Source organism: Panthera onca, chromosome E3, assembly GCF_046562875.1.
Source record: "Panthera onca isolate mPanOnc1 chromosome E3, mPanOnc1 haplotype 2, whole genome shotgun sequence".
In the NCBI taxonomy this organism is placed as follows: domain Eukaryota; kingdom Metazoa; phylum Chordata; class Mammalia; order Carnivora; family Felidae; genus Panthera; species Panthera onca.
This window is the reverse complement of record NC_138354.1, coordinates 31785160-31806070: the sequence shown is the minus strand read 5'-3', so window position 1 is coordinate 31806070 and position 20911 is coordinate 31785160. Positions and strand designations below refer to the sequence as shown.

At 51.5% G+C, this 20911-nt stretch overlaps 1 protein-coding gene across 4 annotated transcripts in view; it reads left to right on the top strand.

The window, feature by feature from the left end:
• SNX29 (sorting nexin 29) overlaps nt 1–20911 on the top strand; it is a 497129-nt gene that overhangs the window by 196667 nt on the left and 279551 nt on the right. The window lies entirely within an intron of this gene.

Sequence of the window (20911 nt, the reverse complement as noted above, 5' to 3'; positions counted from 1 at the left end):
CTGGTTTTGTTTTGTTTTGTTTTTTTTTTTCAAGCTCTCTGTATGATAATTTCTTCATTGGTAGAATAGGGTTAGTTGACAGTCCCTACCTCATGAGGTAGACATCTTAGCATATTGCCTACTATAGGCTAAGTGCTGAATAAATTGTAGCTAGTCAGAAATAAAAGGGGATAGAAAAATGATCTCTTGACCAAGATTTCACTAAATGAGGTGATACCCTATGCTTCCTCTCTGCATTTTGGCTACAGTTGAACTGTCATGAATCAACCAGAACATTTCTCAGTTCAGCAGGAAGAAAGGGTATTTAACTTTGGCTGAAACGTCCTGCAGCCTTTCAGCCAACTTAGCATTAAAAGATTGTCTTACACGCAAGTGAGCTCTTCGAGTGTAGACATTTTAACAAAGGGGTAGACCCTCGGGGCTCCCAGGTCTTGGGTGTCAGCCAGACCTACACTTGAAGCCAGGCCCAGCCAGTATAACTTGATGTCTTGGAATTGTTTTGCCATGTATAAGTGGAAACATCCCACCAACATCACAGAAGTTGTTGTGGGGTTTTCCTGAAACAATGAACGTGAAGAAGTTTCCACTGTTGCACCTGGCATGTAATTAGTGTTCGGTAAATGGTAGTTATTTTTCTTTGTTATAGAGGGAGACAGGATTGGAATCGGGATGTGGTTTGTATATTAATAACAGAAAGGCTTGAGTTTTGTTTAAAGCTTTTGTGTTTATTATGGTCTCTGTTTGATCGGCCTCAATGTGTGTGTGTTTTTCTTTTTTCCTCTGATCACATGCCTCGCTTCATTTCCAGTTGGTCTGTGCCTGTTAGCAGTCTAGGGGGTTATCACTACAGAGTCAGTTGAGCCCTCCTCTGTGGGCTCATCACCTTCTCAAACAGATACTGCTGTTACAGCCCTGCATTCATTTCACCTCGTGCAGTTAGGTGTGTGTGGGTCTTTTACTTTTCGCACCCCATCTTTGTGTCCCCAGTACCTAGCTTTGTAGCTGCCTGGCCCACCCGTGACGTGTCTCAATGAGTAGTATTTGTCTGTCCTTTACCATTTCCAGGCAGCTTCAAGTCTTTTTTCATTTGATTCCATCACCCTGTGAGGAGTGGGTATTTTTGTTCTACTTTAAAAAGTTCCTTATTTGAGGCTCAGGAGAGCTTAAGGGGCTTGTATGTGATTCTCAGGTGGAAATGAACTGAGGCCATTTTCTCCAAATCCCTGGTTCTTTGCTTATAGGGTCCTTTGTTTTAAAATTTTTTTTAAGATTTATTTATTTTTGAGAGAGAGACAGAGCACAAGCAGAGAAGAGGCAGAGGGAGAGGGAGAAAGAATCCCAAGCAGGCTCCAGGCTCCAAGTTGTCAGCACAAAGCCCGATGAGGGGCTTGAACCCATGAACCGCGAGACCATGACTTGAGCCAAATTCAGACGCTTAACCGACTGAGCCACCCAGGCGCCCCTCCCTTGCAGAGTTCTTAAACTCTTGTGTGCAAAGGGAAGTACCTGAGGAACTTGGTAACTATGCCACTTCTCAGGTGAAAGAGGGCTCCTCCCTTCAGGAGCTGTTGCATTGGATCTCGGATGGACCCCACGTTTGCTTGTCTAGATAGGTGACTCTTACGCCCGTAATGTGTAGTCTGCACCCCACTGCCTTTGGAGATATCTGTACTCTGCCTGCTCAGAACTTTGACTTGGTGCAGTAAGAAAATTAAACCTAGGAAAGAAGAACCCCTGCTGGGCTTGTGTTGGATTTAAAAACCTCAGCACTGTAAAATGCATTTTGGTGTGTGAGCACTTTGGGAGTCTTCCTCCGGCAAATGGGTCCATGGAACCTGCAGTGTGCAGCCTAGTTTTTGTTGTTGTTGTTGTTGTTTGCAGCTGAAGTTCCCTGTCCTAAGACATAGGCTGAGAGTTCTGAGCCAGAGCAGGGTATGTGCCTTCAGGATGCCAAGACAGCCCTGGAACGGATTAGAGCTGAGACCCTGTAGCGTATTTTGTACTCCGTGTGGTAGCAGTTGTTAACTGCTCTTACTACCAGGAATGCCCTTCAAGACCATCTACTTTACCTGTGGGTCCTTTGTCTGCAGAAGGTTTTTATGAAAGCCCTTGGGCGTCGGCATACCCTGATGGAGGCTCTGTTGCTTATTAAGTGCTGTAGTTTACACGTTGCACTCAGAAATGCTAGTGAGCGCCTCCTCCGTGCCCGGCACCGCAAAGCAGCCTCATTACAAGTTACTCTCGGCGGGGGGGGGGGAACCTGGGTGGCTCAGTAGGTTAAGTGTCCGACTTTAGCTCAGGTCATGATCTCATGGTTCGTGAGTTCCGGGCTCACTGCTGTCAGCACAGAGCCCGCTTGGGATCCTCTGTCCCCCTCTGTCTGTCCTTCCCCTGCTCCTTCTCTTTCTTTCTGTCAAAATAATAAACTTAAAAAAACCCCAAAAGCAAGGGGCTCTTTCAGAGAGCTTTTACCTCACTTTCACGTGATACCCTCTATTAGTCCAGCAAAGTGGGACTCAGTGCTCAAGCCCAGCTAGTTGCTGACTCACGCTGAAATGATGAGCATGGACCCTTATCAGGCTGTGGCAGCTTGGGGTGTCTTGGCCAGGCAGGGATGGCGTGGGGTGTGTGGGGAGTTGGAGGGGCAGGGGCAGTAGGAGAGCCCGAGAGTCCGTTCTGATCTCTGATTGCCGTGGCTCCCGGTGTTACGGGGCTGGAGCTAGAGATGTGTGCCAGCTTCCCAGATTCCAGGTGGGGATTCAAAATGCATTTTCCACAATATGAGTCTTTTAGTTCAAGGATATAAGGATCCTTTTTGTCTTTTGGCAACAATTTCTTTATGAAAGTGTGAGCACTCATCAGTAGGGAAAAGAGTGAAAAACCACGTTAAGCCCTAAATGCCTTCAGGGCTGAAGAGAGAAGTCTGAGGGCTGTGTTGAGACCCCCCACCTTCATTGTTGTGGAAATGCCTCTGGGAGTGAAAACAAAAACAAAAAGGAACCTTGAGAATAGATTGTTGACACCCTTTAATTTTCTGGATCTTAGATTTCAGATTTGCACCCTTTTCCTTTTTTAAAAGAATAGTATAATTCCTCTAAGAAAACCATGGTTTAGTCAGCAAAGTCTGGACCAGGATTTTGGTGGCCTCATGAAATAACTGAAGGAAAATTTTTGTTTTTTCCTAATGTCCAGAAGTGAAGTTGGGTTGTTCCTCCCCTCAAGTGCTCGATTTCCTCAGTGAGGTCAGCTTTCCCAACAGCTTACACCTTCACCTGAGGTTTTGGATCTCTTGTCATCCCAGGGTGTGTTGTCTGTTCCCCGCCAGCCTTAGAGCTGTGGCATAAGGGCTTCCACATCCGCAGAGAACTGGCTGGACAGTGAGGCTCACAGCGTGACTCTGCCTGGGCCTGGGAGCAGTTGTGTTAAGGAGTCGAGGCACCGACTCTCCTCTCCAGCACCGGGTGCCTGCGCTTACAGAGGGGAGGGCCACAAGGAGATCACTCTCCAGACGAATGTTTTCCTCTCAGGCTTCACTGAATTTTGAAGCATACTCTGACAAGTTGGACTCTTGCCAGAGGGGGCTGAGGAGCAGGTGAACCTATTCGGATCCCTGATAGGTTGTGTCCGCAAGACCGGCTCATTCTCTCAACAGTCGACTCACATTAGCCAAACTTGCAGGGAATGATGTACAATCAGAGGAGCAGTTCATCCATCAGCAGGGAGAAGCTGGAAGGCCCAGATCTGATGCTCAGGTACTTCATTCCTCTGGCCTTCTCAACTTGGGGAGCTGGAGTCTGCCCTGATGGTGGCCTGCAGAGTCAGAGAAGGGGGGACTGGTTGGGCGCTTCAGCTGTTCAGTGGCTTAATGTGTCCCAGACCTGGTGAGGGAAAGGTCTTGACCGGGGTAAGCCTTTACTTGGAGAGACGCTGTCACCTGCTGGTCTTTCCTTGGTCCTTTTTCTCCTTTTCAGCTTGTGGTCTAACAGGGTGCTGTGCTAGTTGTGTCACATGGTAGTTGATGGTGAGAGCGAGGAAGAGCACGTGATCTTCTGAGATACGTACGTGTTTTGTACTTGCCTCCTAACCAGTAGCCAGCAGATGACTTTGTTGCAGCTTCGAGATGCTACTTAACGAAGGCTCCTCTCCCTGTCTCTCCAGTTCCCTGTAAGACACAGACACAGGACTCTCCAGGAAACTACAGCGTGACCTGCGGCCATAGTCACCGTCCCTCACACACTGCCCCACATGTAGACCCAGGGGCTCCCCTTGTGAGGGCTTGTCGGGTCTGCAGAATTCCTTCTCCCCCAGTGGGGGCCGGGAGGGAAGAGAGTCCATGGGGGGAGGTGGGGGACCTTTGAGTGCCCTGTACACGATCGAGAATCTCCCCAACAAGCCACAGGGTGGGGGGTGAGGCTGAGGGTATTTCGCTGATGGACGTCTCCGTGGGGAAACGCAGTCCCTGAATGGAGTCCACCTGCCAAGAGCTGTGAGGGCCGCAGCCACGGAGGGGCCTCCGGGGGGAGATGCTGGCGGGGCTGGGTCGGGAGCATGGTGTAGCGAGAGGGCTTCTGCTCCGCTGCTTTGGCCGTCGGAGAAAGAAGGAAGGCTTGTCCTGCCCTCGGCTGGTGTCTTTGTCCAAGGTGCCGCTTCATCCTGCCCGTGGCCCCGGAGTGAGACGGTCGCGGCCGCAGCCTTGGGGAGACCTGGCATCCCACCTGGTCCTGGCATCTCACGATGGACGTGGGTGGATGAGTGACTTCTGTGTAAGAACACTGAGGACGCCCCTGTACAGCTGACTCACGGGCCACGTGGCCTTTCTGTGACTCCGTTTCTTCTTCTGTAAAAGGGGAATTGCCGTAGTAACTTCCTCGCAGGCTTTGGGGGAAAGCAGACATAGATCAGTACGAAGCCTTTAGAATCTTCTCTGACTTGTAACCGTTCAGTACAAGTTAGTAGTTGACATTATCGTCACTCCTTATACCTCTGACAGCCCTTTGGTACAGTCTTAAAGTTAGAATGAAAACAGTATGTACTTGATAAGCCCTTGTGAGGATTAGGTGTTAGATGAGGGAGTTGAGATCACACGCTCGTATCAGAGTCTGGCATCTGGAAGATACTGTGGCGGGCAGAATGCTGGTCCTGCAGGGACATCTGTGTCCCGATCCCCAGAACCTGTGAATACGCTACCTGCTCTGGCAAAAGGGACGTTTCAGCTGTGGGTAGGTGAAGGATCTTGATGAGGGGAGATTATCCTGGTTTCTCCAAATGGCCCCAGTGTGGTCACAAGGGTCCTCACAAAAGGAAGGAGGAGGGTCTGAGAGGTTCCAGACGCCGGGAAGACCCGGGGAATGGGCTCTGCCCTGGAGCCTCTAGGAGGAGCACGGACCTGCCTTCGGCCTGACCGGAGCCTGTTAGACCTTCGAGCCTTCTCACCTCCTGAGCTGTGAGGTAACAATTTTGTGGTGTTCTAAGCCCCCGAGTTTGTGGTTGTTACAGCAGCTACAGGAAACGAGCACAGCTACTAAGCTGAGTCGAGGTACTGACTCGACTGTGGACAGGCCCTGGGCCCATCGTCATCACTGTCTTATGGAGCTTGAGCCGGGGTGCTGATGTTTTGAAGGTGGGGTTTTTGTCAGAGTTTTCCTGTGGGCAAAATGAGACCTCAAAGGAGAGCTGTAGCCTTTGCTGGGCGGCACATATGGGACAGGAAAGCTCACTGCCCTGGCCTGTGCTTGTGCACCGTGTGTCCTGGGGTCACCGGTGCCAACCCCTGTGGATGGTTCCCATCACCGCCTGCCCTGGACGCCAGAGGTGAAGCCCCCACGCCGTGTGGTTGGGACCTCACTGCTGGAAGGACCCTTGGTGTTACTCTTCAGATGTGGGCGGTGGCCGCGGGTGCGGTCGACGAGGCTGCTTTCTCGGCGTCCCGTGGGATTTCTTCTGGGCTCTTTGCCGCTCAGCAGAACCTTGCTCAGTGTTGGCCTTCTCTCGGGCTCCCCTGAGGAGCATTTACCTGTGAATCGGAGCTGGCTCTCTGGGCCAAGGAGGAGCGGTGTTCCTGCCAGGGGCACCCTTCTTTCCTGTTGGGGCCTGGGAGGCTGGGGCCACTACAGTTCTCTCGTCTCCGTGTGAGGCCGTCACGCACAGGGAGGAGCTGAGCCGGGTGGCAGGGAAGAGCTGGGTTCTGCTCATGTCCTTTGAGCCTCCGAATCCAGCCATACTTGACAGGAGAGTGCAGCCCTGAGTTCCCACCCTCGCTCCCCGGCCCGTTTTCAAGCTTGAGTTGGGTTTCGGTAGCTCATAGGCTTGTGCGAACGATCAGCTCTTTACTGGATGCGGAATCCCTCCTGTCCTGGGACAGGGCTCTTAATTCTCGGAATCTGTCTTTGCAAATAACCCCGTCTGTGGTGTGTCGGGGGCTCGCGCTCCTGGCCTTCCCCTCGTTGGGCTCCCTCCACTGTCCTGCCTTGGCCACCGTCGTCTTCTCCTGTAGTGATGGGTTTAAGGCTGCACGCTCGTGTCGGTGGCTCCATTTAATTAACGTGTCATGGGCTCAGGGACAGAGGGCTCTGTTGCTAGTGGCCGTCATAGTCACCGGCGGTGAGGCAGGAGGTACAGTGGGAGGAACTGGACAGATGATGGAAGTTTGGGAGCAATTTAAAAAATTTAAGAAACGGAAGAAGAAGAAAAAAGTCCTCAGCCTCTCTGATTTGTTGCATCTCTGCCTGCGTGTGGCCTGCTCGCTGATGCCCCGTTGAACGTGGCGTGTGCTTCTTACTCTCAGGGACCTGTGTGTCTCTGGGCTCCCAGAAAATAGGGCAGGACAGTTGAGGCCCCGATTCTGTGGAGATGGATGGCCGTGGGCGGGGTATTGCTAGAGCCTGCGTGTGTCCTGGGCGTGGGGGGGCCTGACTTTGTATCCAGGAGTGTAAACCACAGCAGGTGTGGGCCATCTCTGCTTGGGTGGCCTTGCGTCCTGCCCCCGGTGTGCACAGATGTCTTGATCTGCGGCGGGCGGCTTTAGTCACGAGGAAGGCTGGCTCCTGACTCCGCCTGTGCTTGTGTCTGGGTGTAGTGGGACAGATGTGGAACCTCGTGGAAGCATCCACCAGATGCCATCGCTGTGCTCTTTAAAACCTGCTCCAGGCCTTTTGATGCTGGCCTCCAGTGCTGGCTGTGGCCCGGCCCTTCCCCCCCCCACCTTCCAACCCCACCTCCTCCTGGCCTGTCCCCGCCCCCGCACTCTCCCCCGGCCACACTGGCATTCAGGCTCTTCCCCAGATGCACCAGGCTCGTTCCTGCCTCAGTGCCTCTGCGGTTGTTCCTCTGCTGGAATGCTCTTTACCCGTGTCTGCACGGCTGACTCACCCCGTCAGGCAGGTCTCTGTTCAGGGGTCCCCTCCCCTGACCGCCCTATCTCATGTTGTGTCTTCCCCCTCCTCTTTTATCATGTTACTTCATCACAGAGTGTATCGGGACCTCGGAGTCTCTTGACGCTTCACCCCGTCCTGTGCTTGCTGTCTGTGCCCCTCTGTGCAATCCACAAGAGCGGGGACCTTGTCTGTTCTTTCTTCCCCTGTGTTCAAAGTGCCTTGAGCAGTGCTGGACTCAGGTACGTGCTCCATGAGTGTTCACATGAATGAGTAGAAATTTCCGAGGGGCTCTTGTAGGACCTCGTGGGAGGTTAGGTGACAGAAGACCCGTGGCTGCTCTGCAGAGCGCGGCCATGGGCGGGTTGGTGGGTCAGTGCCACGCTGCCAGTGTGCTGGACCCCACATAACCGCTTCTGATGCTTGGCCTCCAGTCAGATTCTTACCACGTGTTGTTTGTTTATCATGCCTACGGTTAGCACACGATTTTGACTCTCCTCTGGTGTCATCGTTCAGAGGTCTTGAGTGTAGGACTCCTGCAGTCCGATTTTATCTGGCCTAAAAAAAAGTCTAGAAGTGCCTGTCTTCAGGGATGTCTTGATCCAGGGGTTCAAATAACAGGACCCCCCCCCCCCCATTTCTCAGGTCTGGTTTCCCCCCACCCTTCTCCCCCTAGTGTTGGCAGCGTATGCTGCTGCGTGTCGGACCGCTAGTCCTCTGGGGGAGAAGTCCTCCGGTTGAGGGTGCTGGCTGATGCTCCCCCCGTGGCGGAACCCAGGCTGCCAGCCCTGTGTCGCTGAGTGCCGCCTAGGGAAGAATGCACAGCCTGGGCTCCTGTGACTGCTAGGCCCAGCCCCCGTGCCCCAGTGGACGCTGGCCCGTTCTCAGCAGGCCTTCTCACTCCGGCAAGAGGCTGCCCACCGCTCTGGGTTTCATCTTTTCGGCACACGAGCGGAAGAGAGCGCTTCTCTTCCCCAGCAGTTTCCATATAAACCACTCTGCCATCTATCCCCACGTGGAGCAGAGCGGTGCTTCTCAGCCTTGGCTCCACACTCAGTCAGCTGGGGAGTAAAAATGCCCGTGCTTGCCCACAGGAACCACTCCCTTGGCGGATTATCACCTGCACACGAATGAAGTTCAGGGCCAGCCAGTAGGCTCCAAATGTGACCGCTTTCTGGCTCCTGGCCGGCGGCAGGCGTCCCGGGTCAATCAAAGCTCTGTCTTTCATCTCCAATCCAGGTGTGGCCTCAGGACTCGTCTCCAGATAGGTTCCAGCAATTATGAAGAGGGTGGGTGGTTAGGGAGGTGGGTGTGTAATGGAAGGTGTTTGCCTCCACTGCTCAGTTAACACGGTACTTGTACTGTGCCCGCCCCTGCCACCCCCCACCTCCCAAGGACCCACAGGGGGCGTCAAGCACGTCTCCTTTGTTTCTCTGACCTTTCCCTTCCCCCAGGAGCGTGGCCCTGCTCCTCTGTGCCCAGCGTCCTTCCCCTCTGGGTGGCGCTCATGAAGCTTCAGTGCAGTCTGGCCATGTGCCCCCATCCTGACCGCTTTCTGATCCCTCCTGTTGGCTTATCCAGTTTCCTCTTCTGGAAGTGCCACTCCCTCCTCCCTGGCCAGGCCAGATGTTGCGTTTATTATAAGAGCCAGCTCTTCTGTTGCCGTAAAGAAATGTAATCACACTGGTCTTCGGTTTGCTAAACTCCTCTTGCCCTGGGGAGCAGTAAGCTAGCCCTGGCATTTGATTGCCTGCCTGCCCTCAGGACTTTGTAGCCCTGTCTCGGGTATGTGGTCTGATGGCACAGAAGATCGTTACTTTAGTTTGTGTGTGTGTTGACCAAGGGCACAATAAGTATTTGATAAAACTTGTTGCCACATTCCATCCACATGCTCTCAGCAGTGATTTTGGAGTAGTGGGCAAGTTGGCATAGACGGGAGTGGCATTATCTGAGAGGAGGAAAAGTTGGGGGGAAGCAGCGTTACTCAAGAAAAGGAATAGAATGATTGTTTCCCCTTCTTTCAGCAGTGGCCCGCACCACTCTGCCCACAGCCCACGGCCGGGGACTAGGCCTGGGGTTCCAGCTGGATGCGGACGGGTCTGGGGAGTGTCTTCTCTGGCTGGGTGGCTGCTTCCCAGCAGGAGTTCAGTACAAGGGAAGGGGAGCAGAGGTTCATGCCAGTCATAGTGGGCACTCGCTTGGATGCATGTGGGGTCTGTCTCCTAAGCCACTTGCGTGGCTCCTGAGAAAGGGACCTCAAACCCAGTATGCTTTTCGTGGGACTTGTGCCTTTAGAGTCTTGGAAGGAGTGCTTGGTAACTTGTAAGGGTCTGCAGTAGAAAGAGCGTCCAGGAATGTGGCCGAGACGTGTCTGTGAGGAAGACTGATGGCCTTGCCGGTCATTAATTGGGGTGGAAAGGCCATGTGCTACCTGCCCTGTGTTGAAAGGTGTTTCTGGTGTCCCCTGCAAATCTTGGCTTATTGATGGGAAGAAAGGGTCCCCTGTGATTCTCTCAGTAGATTGGACGTGTGCCAGGCACAGTTGTGGGAATGCTTCGGTGACTGACAGGTACGAGCTCTCCACCTGAGCTGACTGCTTAGTGAGGGCACGGACAGTGAAAAGTAGACACACAACTACAAATGCAGGGCACGATACAGCTCTGCCTTTTCTGACGAGACCTGGAACCACCTCGAGAAATACCTGGTTGATGGTGAAAAGCAGAAGCCTCCATTCAGTGGGTACCCGTAACGTGCTGGGCTGTGGTGGGTTCTGCGGCCTGTAGCATTTCTGTTGGTACTCCCACTTGACACGTGTGATGAGACCGCGGCTCTGAGAGATGGGTGTGCTCAAGGTCCCCGTACTAGGGGTCTCCAGAGAAACCACTACATATATACGCACATGCACATAAGCACACACGTATGCACGCATACATATGTGTATATACACGTACACACGCGGGTTATACATACGGATACATGTATATAGAGCTGTGTGTATGTCCATATACAGTTGTGTGCACATGCCTGCCTACCTCTCTGTCTCTGTGTGATGTGACTGATCGATTTTTAAGGAATTAGCTCATGCTCTTGTAGAATCTGGGAGCTACAAAATCTGCAGGGTAGGCGGGCAGGCCGGAGACCCAGGGAGGAGTCGACGTGGCAGTCTTGAGTCCGAGGCCATCTGGAGGCAGGATTCCTCCTTGTGGGGGAGCTCCGTCTTTCCTCTTAGAGTCTTCAGCTTAAGGCCTGCTTCCCTTCCATGCATTGAATGAGGCACACCCACATTATGGAGAGGAAATAGCCTCGAAGTCTACTGTTAAAATGTTAATCTCCTTTTAAAAAGTACCTTTATAGTGGCAGTTAGACGAGCGTTTGACCACACACGTGGGTGCCAGGGCCCGGGCACGCTGTCATGTGAAATTAACCATTAGAGTCCTCTGCCTAGACAGAGGCCAAGCCGGGGTCTTAGCCAGGTTTAGGCTGAGTAGTGCATGTGCTTCCTGCTTCTCCACATCCGTTACGCTAGCTGGAGAATGGTGTCCTAGGTGGTAAAATCTGTTGCGTCACCCTGGACCTCCGAGGTGGGGTGTAGCTGCTGACCAGGAGCTGCCTGCCTACGTGGGGCAGCCTGGGGTGGGGTAGCTCAGCGGGGTAGCATCTACCCCTTAACTTTATCCTGGGAAAGGTCCGTTCCCTGTCCCTCCTCTCCCCGGACGACTGAAACCTAATGTGCGCTGCGGGGTCGGAACGTGACTGCTTCAGGACTGGCCATCAGACTTGGGGAGAAGCCACTTCTGGTAGCAATGGAGACGAGGCGGGCTATTGGCCTTGTTTTCTTCCTCAGCGAAGGCTCCTCCTCCCACAGTAAAAGGAGAGGAGGTGCCTGAGGAGGCCACAGTAGAACACGGAGGCAAAGGCAGGCTTGGGTTTTGCAGCCAGTGGGGTCTGGGATGAATCTCCACACTCTCCTCGATTAGTTCCAAGTTCTCAGAATAAGTTTTTAACTCAGAGCTTTCAGTGTGTTCGTTTTGGGGGCAGAGATAATAATGTAGTGTTGACTTGTGCAGCCGTTTGAAGTCTCAAACGGGTGACATGTGTAAGGTACCGGGCAGTCGTTGACGTTATTTTGGATCGGAGGTGCGTTTTGCAGGGCGTCTAGTATGCGGAAGGTCAAGGCACATTAGCAGAACACCTGTATGTTAATTTCTGAAAGTGGGTGAATAATTGTGGTGATAATCGTAAAGTCGATCTCCTTGAGAGCTTTGCAGTCCTGGTAAATGATTTGTGTGATGAGCTGGTTTACTGACCTTCAAATAAATACCTGAACCAGTAGCTCAGTACCTGGCCCCTTACGCAGGGATCAGTACTGGCAGCACCCAGGGAGCCATTCGTGGGACAGTGGCCCAAACTCTGATTTTTTTTTTTTTTTAATTAGAATTTACTGGAAACGCCTGGGGAATAAGGTACCCAATACCCAGTGTACTCACCACCCCCCCCCCCCCCAGATTCAATGGACAGTTTTCCATATTTATTTCAGATCAAGAAAAGAATTGAGTTTCAAGTGCCTTTTAGGTAGGATGTCCTTACTGATGTCATCCATATGTTCCCAGATGAACCCTGTGCCCCAGCTTGCGTCACCTGCCTCCCTTATGATAATCCTGTGGATTTCAGAGGAGGGTTAGAACTCTGATGGGCCATGCCAGGCTCCTCGCGTGCCCACTCCTGGCGGGGGCGGGGGGGGGAGGTAGGAGCAGCTCTACCCAGCACACTGGATTGAGAATGGGAGGGAGGCAACCCCCTGAAATGAGGAGGGAGACTAAGGAAGAGGGCACATTGGGTGGCAGAAGCACAGGTGGCCATGCAGCCCGAGCGACGTGGGGAATGTAACCTCTCCAGAATTTTCACTCAGGAGAGGTTTGGTGGTTTTGTTGGGTAGGGGTTTGGAGGCATTGTCTTGACACTGCGTCTGCATAACATGGGCTCTGTTACTTTGAATTTTGTATGTTCATTTGGGCTAGTGGATCAGGTGGCAACGTGTGGCTGCCTTAAAAAAACCAAACCAACCCAACCCAAACAATGACTTGTACAAGGTTTTTCTCTTACTTATCAAAAGTCTGGAAATACATTGTCTTGTCTGGGGCTGGTGTGATGGTTTTATGATCATCAGGAACTCGGGCTGTTTTTTCTTTTTGCTCTGCCATCTGCGGTACGTGGCTTTTTATCGTGTTGATTGCCTCATGGCACCTAGAAGGCAGCTGGTGTTCCAGCCCTTACATCTGTATTTCCAGCGGGTGGAAGTGGGAAGTGGGGAATGGCCGAGCGTGCATTTTGTAGCTGAATTATATAAGGATTTAAAGCTTCAGGGACAATCTTTTTTTTTTTTTTTTTTTTTTTAACATTTATTTATTTTTGAGACAGAGAGAGACAGAGCATGAACGGGGGAGGGTCAGAGAGAGGGGGAGACACAGAATCAGAAGCAGGCTCCAGGCTCTGAGCTGTCAGCACAGAGCCCGACGCGGGGCTCGAACCCACAGACTGTGAGATCATGACCTGAGCCGAAGTCAGCCGCTTAACCGACTGAGCCACCCAGGTGCCCCAGCTTCAGGGACAATCTTTAAGGAATTTTTCAGAGTACCGCCCCTCCTCCAGGGCCTCTACTTCTAGCTCTTGGGCTCCCCTGATGGCACGGAAACCTGGGAAATGTGATGGTGTCATTGGCACACCAAGAAGGAGGGGTAATGGATATTGGGTAGGCAGCAGCAGTCCTGGCCCCAGGTGGCTTGGGGGAGGGTCAGGCTGATGGAAACTATGTGGCAGGGGTGGGGGGTTGCCACAGCTCCTCCCCCCACTGCCGTTTCCCACCACCCCCAACCAGCCCTTAGCGCTGTCAGCATTGAGAAAAGCTTCATCAAAGGCACAGGGGTCATCACGGCAAGAGGATCTGGTCCCTGGTCTCTCCGGGGACTGCCATAAAGGGTAACATTTTATTTACTCGCCCTGATTTTATCCCCTGCAGGATGCTTTCCCCTGCTAAGTCATTGCAAGAGCAATTGCCTGGAAATACCAAGTATCGATTCATGATTTCTGTTCATTTCTTTTTTATTGTTCGGTGGGAGATGAAGGCCCAGAAACAGAATCGGAGCACTTGGAGGGCTTCAGCTCCCTCCTCGGAGGCGGAGGCCACGGCCAGAGGTCCATGGATCATTGTTGCTGTTACTTTTTAGGGCCGCCTTGGCCTTGGGTTGTTGTGCAGTTTGTCAGTCAGCGTCTTCTTTGGTGTCCGGCTCCTCTCCTTCCAGGAAGCTGACAGGTGGCTTGTTTTGTTAAATGCCACTCTAGTTCTGAAAGCTGCTCTAAGTTTCTAATCAGAGCTTTCATCAGGCATCGGGTCTTTGTGCTTTGCTTGTGTGGGTAATGACGCCTTGTATCTCAGGTGAGAGTCGCTTGTCTAAATGTTTTTTCTTGGACCGAATAGAAAAACAGACATCCTGTAAAGAGATAAAGCTCATCTCTCCATCTGGAGTTGTTTCACGGGTTTACGGCCTCGATTTCACACTGTGTTTGGGTGGAAATCCCCTTCCTCCTCCCCTCCCCTCCCCTGCTCCCTGGAAGGCGTCCTTACCCGTGTGCCTCCTGTTGACTCTGTCTAGAATCTTCCAGTTGCCCAGCACACGCCCTGTTCACAGACCTCACTGCCCCAACTTGATTTCCCTCAGTTCTGTAGTATTGCTGCCTCTTTTGTACTTAAAAAAAATTTTTTTTTATTTCTTCCTTTCTTGAGTGACGGATTCACTAAGCGTTTATACCAGGATTCGGGTTCCTTGTGAGGAGCACTGACTTGGTTTTCATGCTGTTGGGCAGACACCTTGCAAAGACAGATGCCTGACCCCTGGTAGGTGACAAATAGCTTTTTGGTGAATGAGTGACAGAATGAAATGTGTTGAGCCCCTTATGATAATAGCTCATGTGGATTAAGCCTCATATGCCAGGCCCTGCTCTAACTGCTTGATAGGCACCCTTCCTGCGGGCTGACTGCTTCATCGTCCCTGCCGTGCAGGTGGGGCAACTGGGACTTAAGAGGCCCGAACATAGAGAGGGGACGAACTGGCTTACGGCCCCTGCCATCCCCTGTGTTTTAGATTGTTGTTCCTGTCATCGGCGCGGCCGAGTGCTTTGCCCAGGTGCACAGTGGGTGAATGGTGTCCCGACGCAGAAGGGAATGACGCACAATGTGTGCCCCTCTGGAGCCCACAGGCAGGGGTGACTGGGTGGGTGCACTTGGTGGGCTCCAGGAGACGGAGCACCCACATTTCTCCCGGGCAGCCAAGCCAGTGGGCAGAACAGGACCGGATGTGGACATCGAGCCACGTGACGTGCGTCCTGGGTGCGCTCGACCACGGGGCCCTGGAGGCATTCCAGGTACGTGCTGTACCTGAGACTCCTCACCTTGCCGGGCTCCCCGTTGGCCTTTTCATTTCCCTCTGACTCATCCTCACACTTTTCCTGGGACCCGTTCCCTCCAAAAACACACCCTCCTTCCCCCAGGTGGAGCCAATGAGGCCCAGCTCGGCTCTACCTTTATTTTTTTATTTTTATTTTTTGCAAACACATGAAATTTATTGTCAAATTGGTTTCCGTACAACACTCAGTGTCGGCTCTACCTTTAATTACTTGTGCCTTCGTTTGCATCTGGTTCGTCTCATTATAATGCCATTAGCAGAGTGCAGGGGTCCCTGCTGCTGGGCAACCAGGAGTGGTGCCCGCGCAGTTTGAGGCCTTGCTTCTGTGCTCTTGGCTTCTTCCCGATGAGTAAAATGAAGGATTTGGAATAGACAAGAAGCAAACGTACATACAGGGGCCAAAAGCAGTCTGCAGAACTGGCAGCTTGCTTAAAAATAGTTTTCCCGCAACTTTATTGTTGAACGTTCAGCAATTTGCGTTTTCTTGTTAAAAAAGAGGCCATATTTACTGTAGAGAATGTAAGACGATACAGAGACGTGGAAAGCGAAAAAATAAGTCACTTACAAACCCTCAGGTGTCATTAACCATCTGGAGCCCACCTTTCCGGGTAGGTACCTCCTGGGGTAAGCACCCCCACCTGAAGACGGCTTTGTGATCTGTGACCCACCTCCCCTTCTGACACGTGGACTTGATGGGTGAAGAGAAAAGCTGATGGCATGGAAAAAACCCACAGTTAATGATAGTGAAGTCAGGCACTGGTGAAATACACCTGTACCCGCAAGGTGCATCAGGTGTCGGCGACCAGTCACATGTGGGCTGAGTGACTGGAAAGAGGGTTTGATGGGGTGCAAGCTGGCTGCCGCTGGCTGTCTTGCCTCCTTTCTCACCTCTTTTCCAAAGTAGAGTGGGACAGCATTCACGGAGGCAGCCTTTACCCGAAAGTGTTAGAACATGAACATGAGACCATGGCTTGGGCTCTGAAAGTCCCAAGACTGCCCTCTGCCAGAAGTGTGACCTTGGGCAGGTTACCTGGCCTTTGGTTTTCTGTGCTTGTATTTCATTTCAGGTAGTTTCTCCTCCTGAGTCTTCCCGTTCACGAACTTTTTCTGCTGCAGTTTGCCCATGACACGTTCATGTGGCCTCACGTGGCTGCAAGGGATGCTGGGAAATTGTCTTTGTTGTCCATCCAGATGGTCAGGTGCCCGGCAAAAAATTTTTCTTGCTACGGAAGAAAGAATGGCTAGGAGGGGACGTGAGCCCTTTGTGCCACACTTTGGAATTCGCAGGTACGCAGCTTTTACCCGAGGGAGCGGCCGTGCTGGCTTGGCCAGCAGGGCAGCAGTGGGGTCCGTTTCAGTGGAGAAATGGGGAAAACTAAAATGTGAAAGATGCTTTGTGCTCACCCCTTTTGAAACTCTCCCCACTTGTGTGACACAGGACAAACGGGAGTCCCCCTTCTCTTTGTTTAAGCCGTTCTCTTTGTGTCCCATGCTTATTTGTCCTGTGAGTCCAGGGTGCCCTTGTCGCGTGCAGAATCGGCATTACCAAGGACAGTTGTCCTGTTGACCAGCTATTGGTCAATACTGTAAGACTCTGAACTAGAATTCTGAGGCCCAGGTGCAAACCCTGACTTAAGGCTCGCCTGCTGTCATTTTGGGATGATGTAAACTGAGCCACTCCGTCTGTAATGCCTACCTGGTAAGATTCATTCCTTCATTCCCTCGAAAGAAAGTGCTAGAGGGGGAGAGAGAGAATCCCAAGCAGGCTCCACACTTAACATGGGACTTGATCCCATGACCCTGGCATCGTGACCTGAGCCAAAATCAAGAGTTGGATGCTCAACTGACTGAGTCACCCAGGCGCCCCTGAGCTTAAGTATTACATTACTCTTTATGTATCATTTGGCCTCCCATGGGGAGAGGAAAATAAAATTAATCTTGGTTTCCTCTTTCTATTTCTCTTTTCATATTTTTTGGCAACTTGTAGCCGGAGAGCTCTTGACATCCAATTAAATATGAATTATAGAAGGTACCTTTTATAATATAAAGATGTACAGAAGCACAGTCACTCTGTGTAGATGTGAGTTCGGTGCCCGTCAGTTGCCTTTTGGTTTAAAACCTAACAGCAAAAGTGGTTTTCGATCCTTTTTGACTATGGCTCATGATAAGAAAGAGGCTTTTAAGTGCACACGTTCATGCATTAAGGAATTGAGACACTGCCTTCCTAGAACATTACTTACTTAACCTTTACTGTGTGCAAAACATTCTTATGTTGTATATTCCATTCTGTTCCATCATAACAAACAGTTGTGACTCACTGAATTACTTTCACCACCCCACTAAAGGGATGCAATCTGTAGTTTGAGAAACATCATTTTATAGAAGGGGGTAATATTCCAGAATCTTGTAATCTAGTTAATACGTTCAGTATTTTTTCTGTTGGTTAAGACGTTTCCTCCCTCCTTCCCTTATCTAAGGTGTAAACATTATTTCTCTTAGCGAAAACTCACTCAGATTTTAGTACATGATGTGTTTATAGTTGCAAGGCAGGAACAGACCAGTTTCTTTTAGAAATAGGACTTGTTAGGTCTCTTCACATTTCCTGGGGGAGAGTGGATGTGGGGGCTTTGCTGCCATGCATTGTGGGCACCTGTGAGCCAGACCACCTCACAGGTGATTTGTCTTTTCTGGGATCCAGCCCAGTCCCTCCTACATAGATCCTGAAGACCCTCTGACCCCAGCAACTGGAAGTAGGCCCCCGGTTGCAGGTGTGGCTCGATCTAGGAATGCAAACAGTTTACCAGGAACATGTATCCCTCTGCCCCTTGGTTCTGTCTCCAATATAGGTTTGTTTCATTGTCGGACAGGTCTTGTTTCTTGGAGGGAGAGAGAGGTAAGAGCGCAAAGCAGGGGGTCAGAGCAAGTAACACCCCATGTGACTTGCCAGCGGTGTGGATTTTATCCTCCGGCTCGGGGGGCCTGGTGAGAAAAGAAAAGCAGGAAGGGACATGAGCCAGTTGGCATGTTTCTTCCCCTCAGACGAAGATCTGCCCCATGTGTTGTTTCTGTGCACGACAGAAATGATTCTGCCTTTAGAGGGCTGGTTACTTTTAGACACTGAAAATATTTTTCTCCCCCCCCACTTTTTTTTTGAAATTTCTGACATTGTTTGAATTTAATGATTCATATTACGAATTATTCATGAAAATGATCTTTTAAGCTTCTTATAATAGCTGAAATTATCCTTCATTAGATACTGACAGGTCCTGTGATGGGTGTAATTATAAAAAAATATTCTTAGGCTAGCTATATTCTGCAGTGTTAAAATTACGCAAATGAGCAGGGGATAAGAATAGAAGCTGAGTAGGATGGTCAGATTTTATGGGAGCGGGGAGGGTGGCGGCTTTGCAGATTTTCTAAGATGAATAAATATGTGCTGCACACATTAAGTACGTTTTTATTAGAGTCTGCCTCAACGCTTACCTTTTCCTCATCGGCAAGGGAGCAAATTAATTTTAGCGCCCCGAATTGTCACTCTTGCCCATATATGAATCGCACGAAGGAGAATTTTTTTTTCCCTTTCCTCCTTCCTTCCACTCAGCATTTTCTGCAAGGCGTGCTGTAGTAATCTGATGGTCCTGCAGAACGGCAGACCTGTCGCGGAGATAGCTGAGCAGGGAGGGGAGAGATGGGGGGGTGGGGGCAGCGAGTCTTCGTCCTGGTGCCCCGTGTGGTCCTCTGGCCAACTGAGCCCGAGAAATCAGGACCTGCTCTCCTTCCGGTCCTGAGGATGGCCAAGTGGGATGGTCCTGGCTTCTCTAGGGGCCCCCCGGCTTCCTGGAACTAGCCTTGGTGCTTGTGTAGGGAGATGCTGGGAGGAGCAGCACTGAGCAGCCCATCGTGTTTGGTCTAGAACCATGGTGCCCGGGGCCCCCTGTGACCTGGCCCTGCCTGCCTCTCTGAGGACTCTGTCACTAATGCCACCTCTCTACCTCCTGGGCGCTCCCATCCCTTGTTGGGGGCTGTATGGCAGAACCCCTGAGAGAGGGGATGGTTGGCAGGGGGCCATCATGGACTCTACAGTCTAAGTTCTACTCACAAGTAAGGCCAACGGAGTGGACTCTTAATTCCTTGTCTTTGAATAGCACCGTTCAGCAAAGCGTTGGGTGGGGAGGGTGCTTGGGGGGGGGGTGCAGCTAACATTTAAGTGGTGCTTACTCTGTCAGGTACTGCATGAAGACCTGTCCACTTACTCACTTAATCCTCACATGTTAGATGGTGGATGCTGTTACCACCAAGACGGTGGATGTTCGTTCTGCAAATAAGGAACAGCTTAAGTCAGTTGCCCACGGTCACACAGCAAGTTAGGAAGGTGAAGCACCGCCGGTGGATTCGCATTGATGGGGGTGGGGGGTGGGGACAAGGAGAGACCCCTGATGTGCTCATCCAGGAGGTCAGCAGAAAAGCTTGGGTTTATTCGTGGAGGCAGCTCTTCTAGAGTTCTCCTTTCTGTTACCTATTGCTTGCTTGCTTGCTTGCTTCTTCCATTCATTTATTGTTTATTCCAGAGAGAGAGAGAGAGAGAGGGAGAGGGAGAGAGAGAGGGGGGGGGGGAGACACAATCGGAAGCAGGCTCCAGGCTCTGAGCGGTCAGCACAGAGCCCAATGTGGGGCTTGGACTCACCAACGCAAGATCATGACCTGAGCCAAAGTCGGATGCTTAATCACCTGAGCCACCCAGGCCCCCCTCTCTCTTACCTCTTTAGATTTCATCCTGGATCTCTCGCTACCTGGGCAGGTTTTGAGCGCACACTGTGCTGCCTACAGCTCTGCCCGAGTTTGGTCCCGCCGTCCCCTGTACGTCCCTGTAGGACAGAGATGGCTTGGTGTCCTCCCTACCTTGTGCCTGAGCAGCCTTCCTTGCTGTTGGGTTTTCTTCCAAAATGTGCACAAACCTCGTTCTGCCTTCAGGTGACAGGAGGTGAGTGTTCACTGTGTGTTGTATCTCAGACCAGAGGTAAAGGCCCAGAAGCACATATTTGGGGCATGGTGGATGGTCTGTCTCCTTGCCCTCTCCTGCCTTTATCCCTCGTCTCCCTCCTCCCGCTCCTCTCCCTGAAATGTGCACTACTCACAATATAACAGACCACAGGCTGGATTTCACCCAAAGGGTGTAGTTTGTCAGCCTTTGTTACAGACATTTGTTGGTGTTAAACTGCCTCTTAAGAAATCTAACTGTCCTTGTTCCTGGGGGTCTGATTTTTGCCTCTGGTTGTTCTTCTCTTATGATGTCTTCTTTTGTCCCGAAGTGCTGTCAACCCACCTTTGTATTTTCTCCCATTCGCCCTTCATCTCCCGTCACTCCGGCCACACTGGTGCTCTAGAAATTTCTCGGAGATACGGAGGTAGTGGGGTTAAGGGTGTTCCTTACTTTTTCATGCTATCGTTTCCATGGTAGACAGGCATTACTTGCATCAGAAAGTAACCGGATTAAAACATAACCTCTAGCCTGTGTGTCGATGTCAAAGGGATATTCGCTTGGGACGGCTTTCCCCCGAGCTTCCCGTGTAGGCTAGAGGAGGAGTTGGGTCGGGCCCTTCATGTGGGCGTGAAGCTTTATGGGTTACAGAGTGCTGTCGTCTGACTGATGGTGTGGTCACCTCCCGCAGTCACCAGTGTCGATGTTCCTCTGACTTGGCACGTGAGCAAGCTGAGGCTTCCTTACTTGGCACAGGGTTCCGCAGCCAGCAGGGGGCAGAGCTGGAAATGGAGTCCAGGTCTTGGGATTCGAAAGCGGGGCTTCCGGCTGTTGCCTTCTTGACGCCCCAGTAGTTCTGGAATGCTTTTTCCCAGTGTGGGTTGAGGTTGAGAGTAGGGTTTCTGGAGTCCGACTCTGAAGGGATGAACCCAGATCTGCAGCTCAGCCGCTGTGTGTGATGTTGGAGAAGCTACTTCTCTTCCCTGGACCCCGGCTTTCTTACACCTGAAATCGAGATAACGGTAGTACTGCCCTTATGGGATTGTTATGACTGTAGAATGAAATCGGTGAGAGCACGCTCTGTAAACAGTAACCGTCATCGC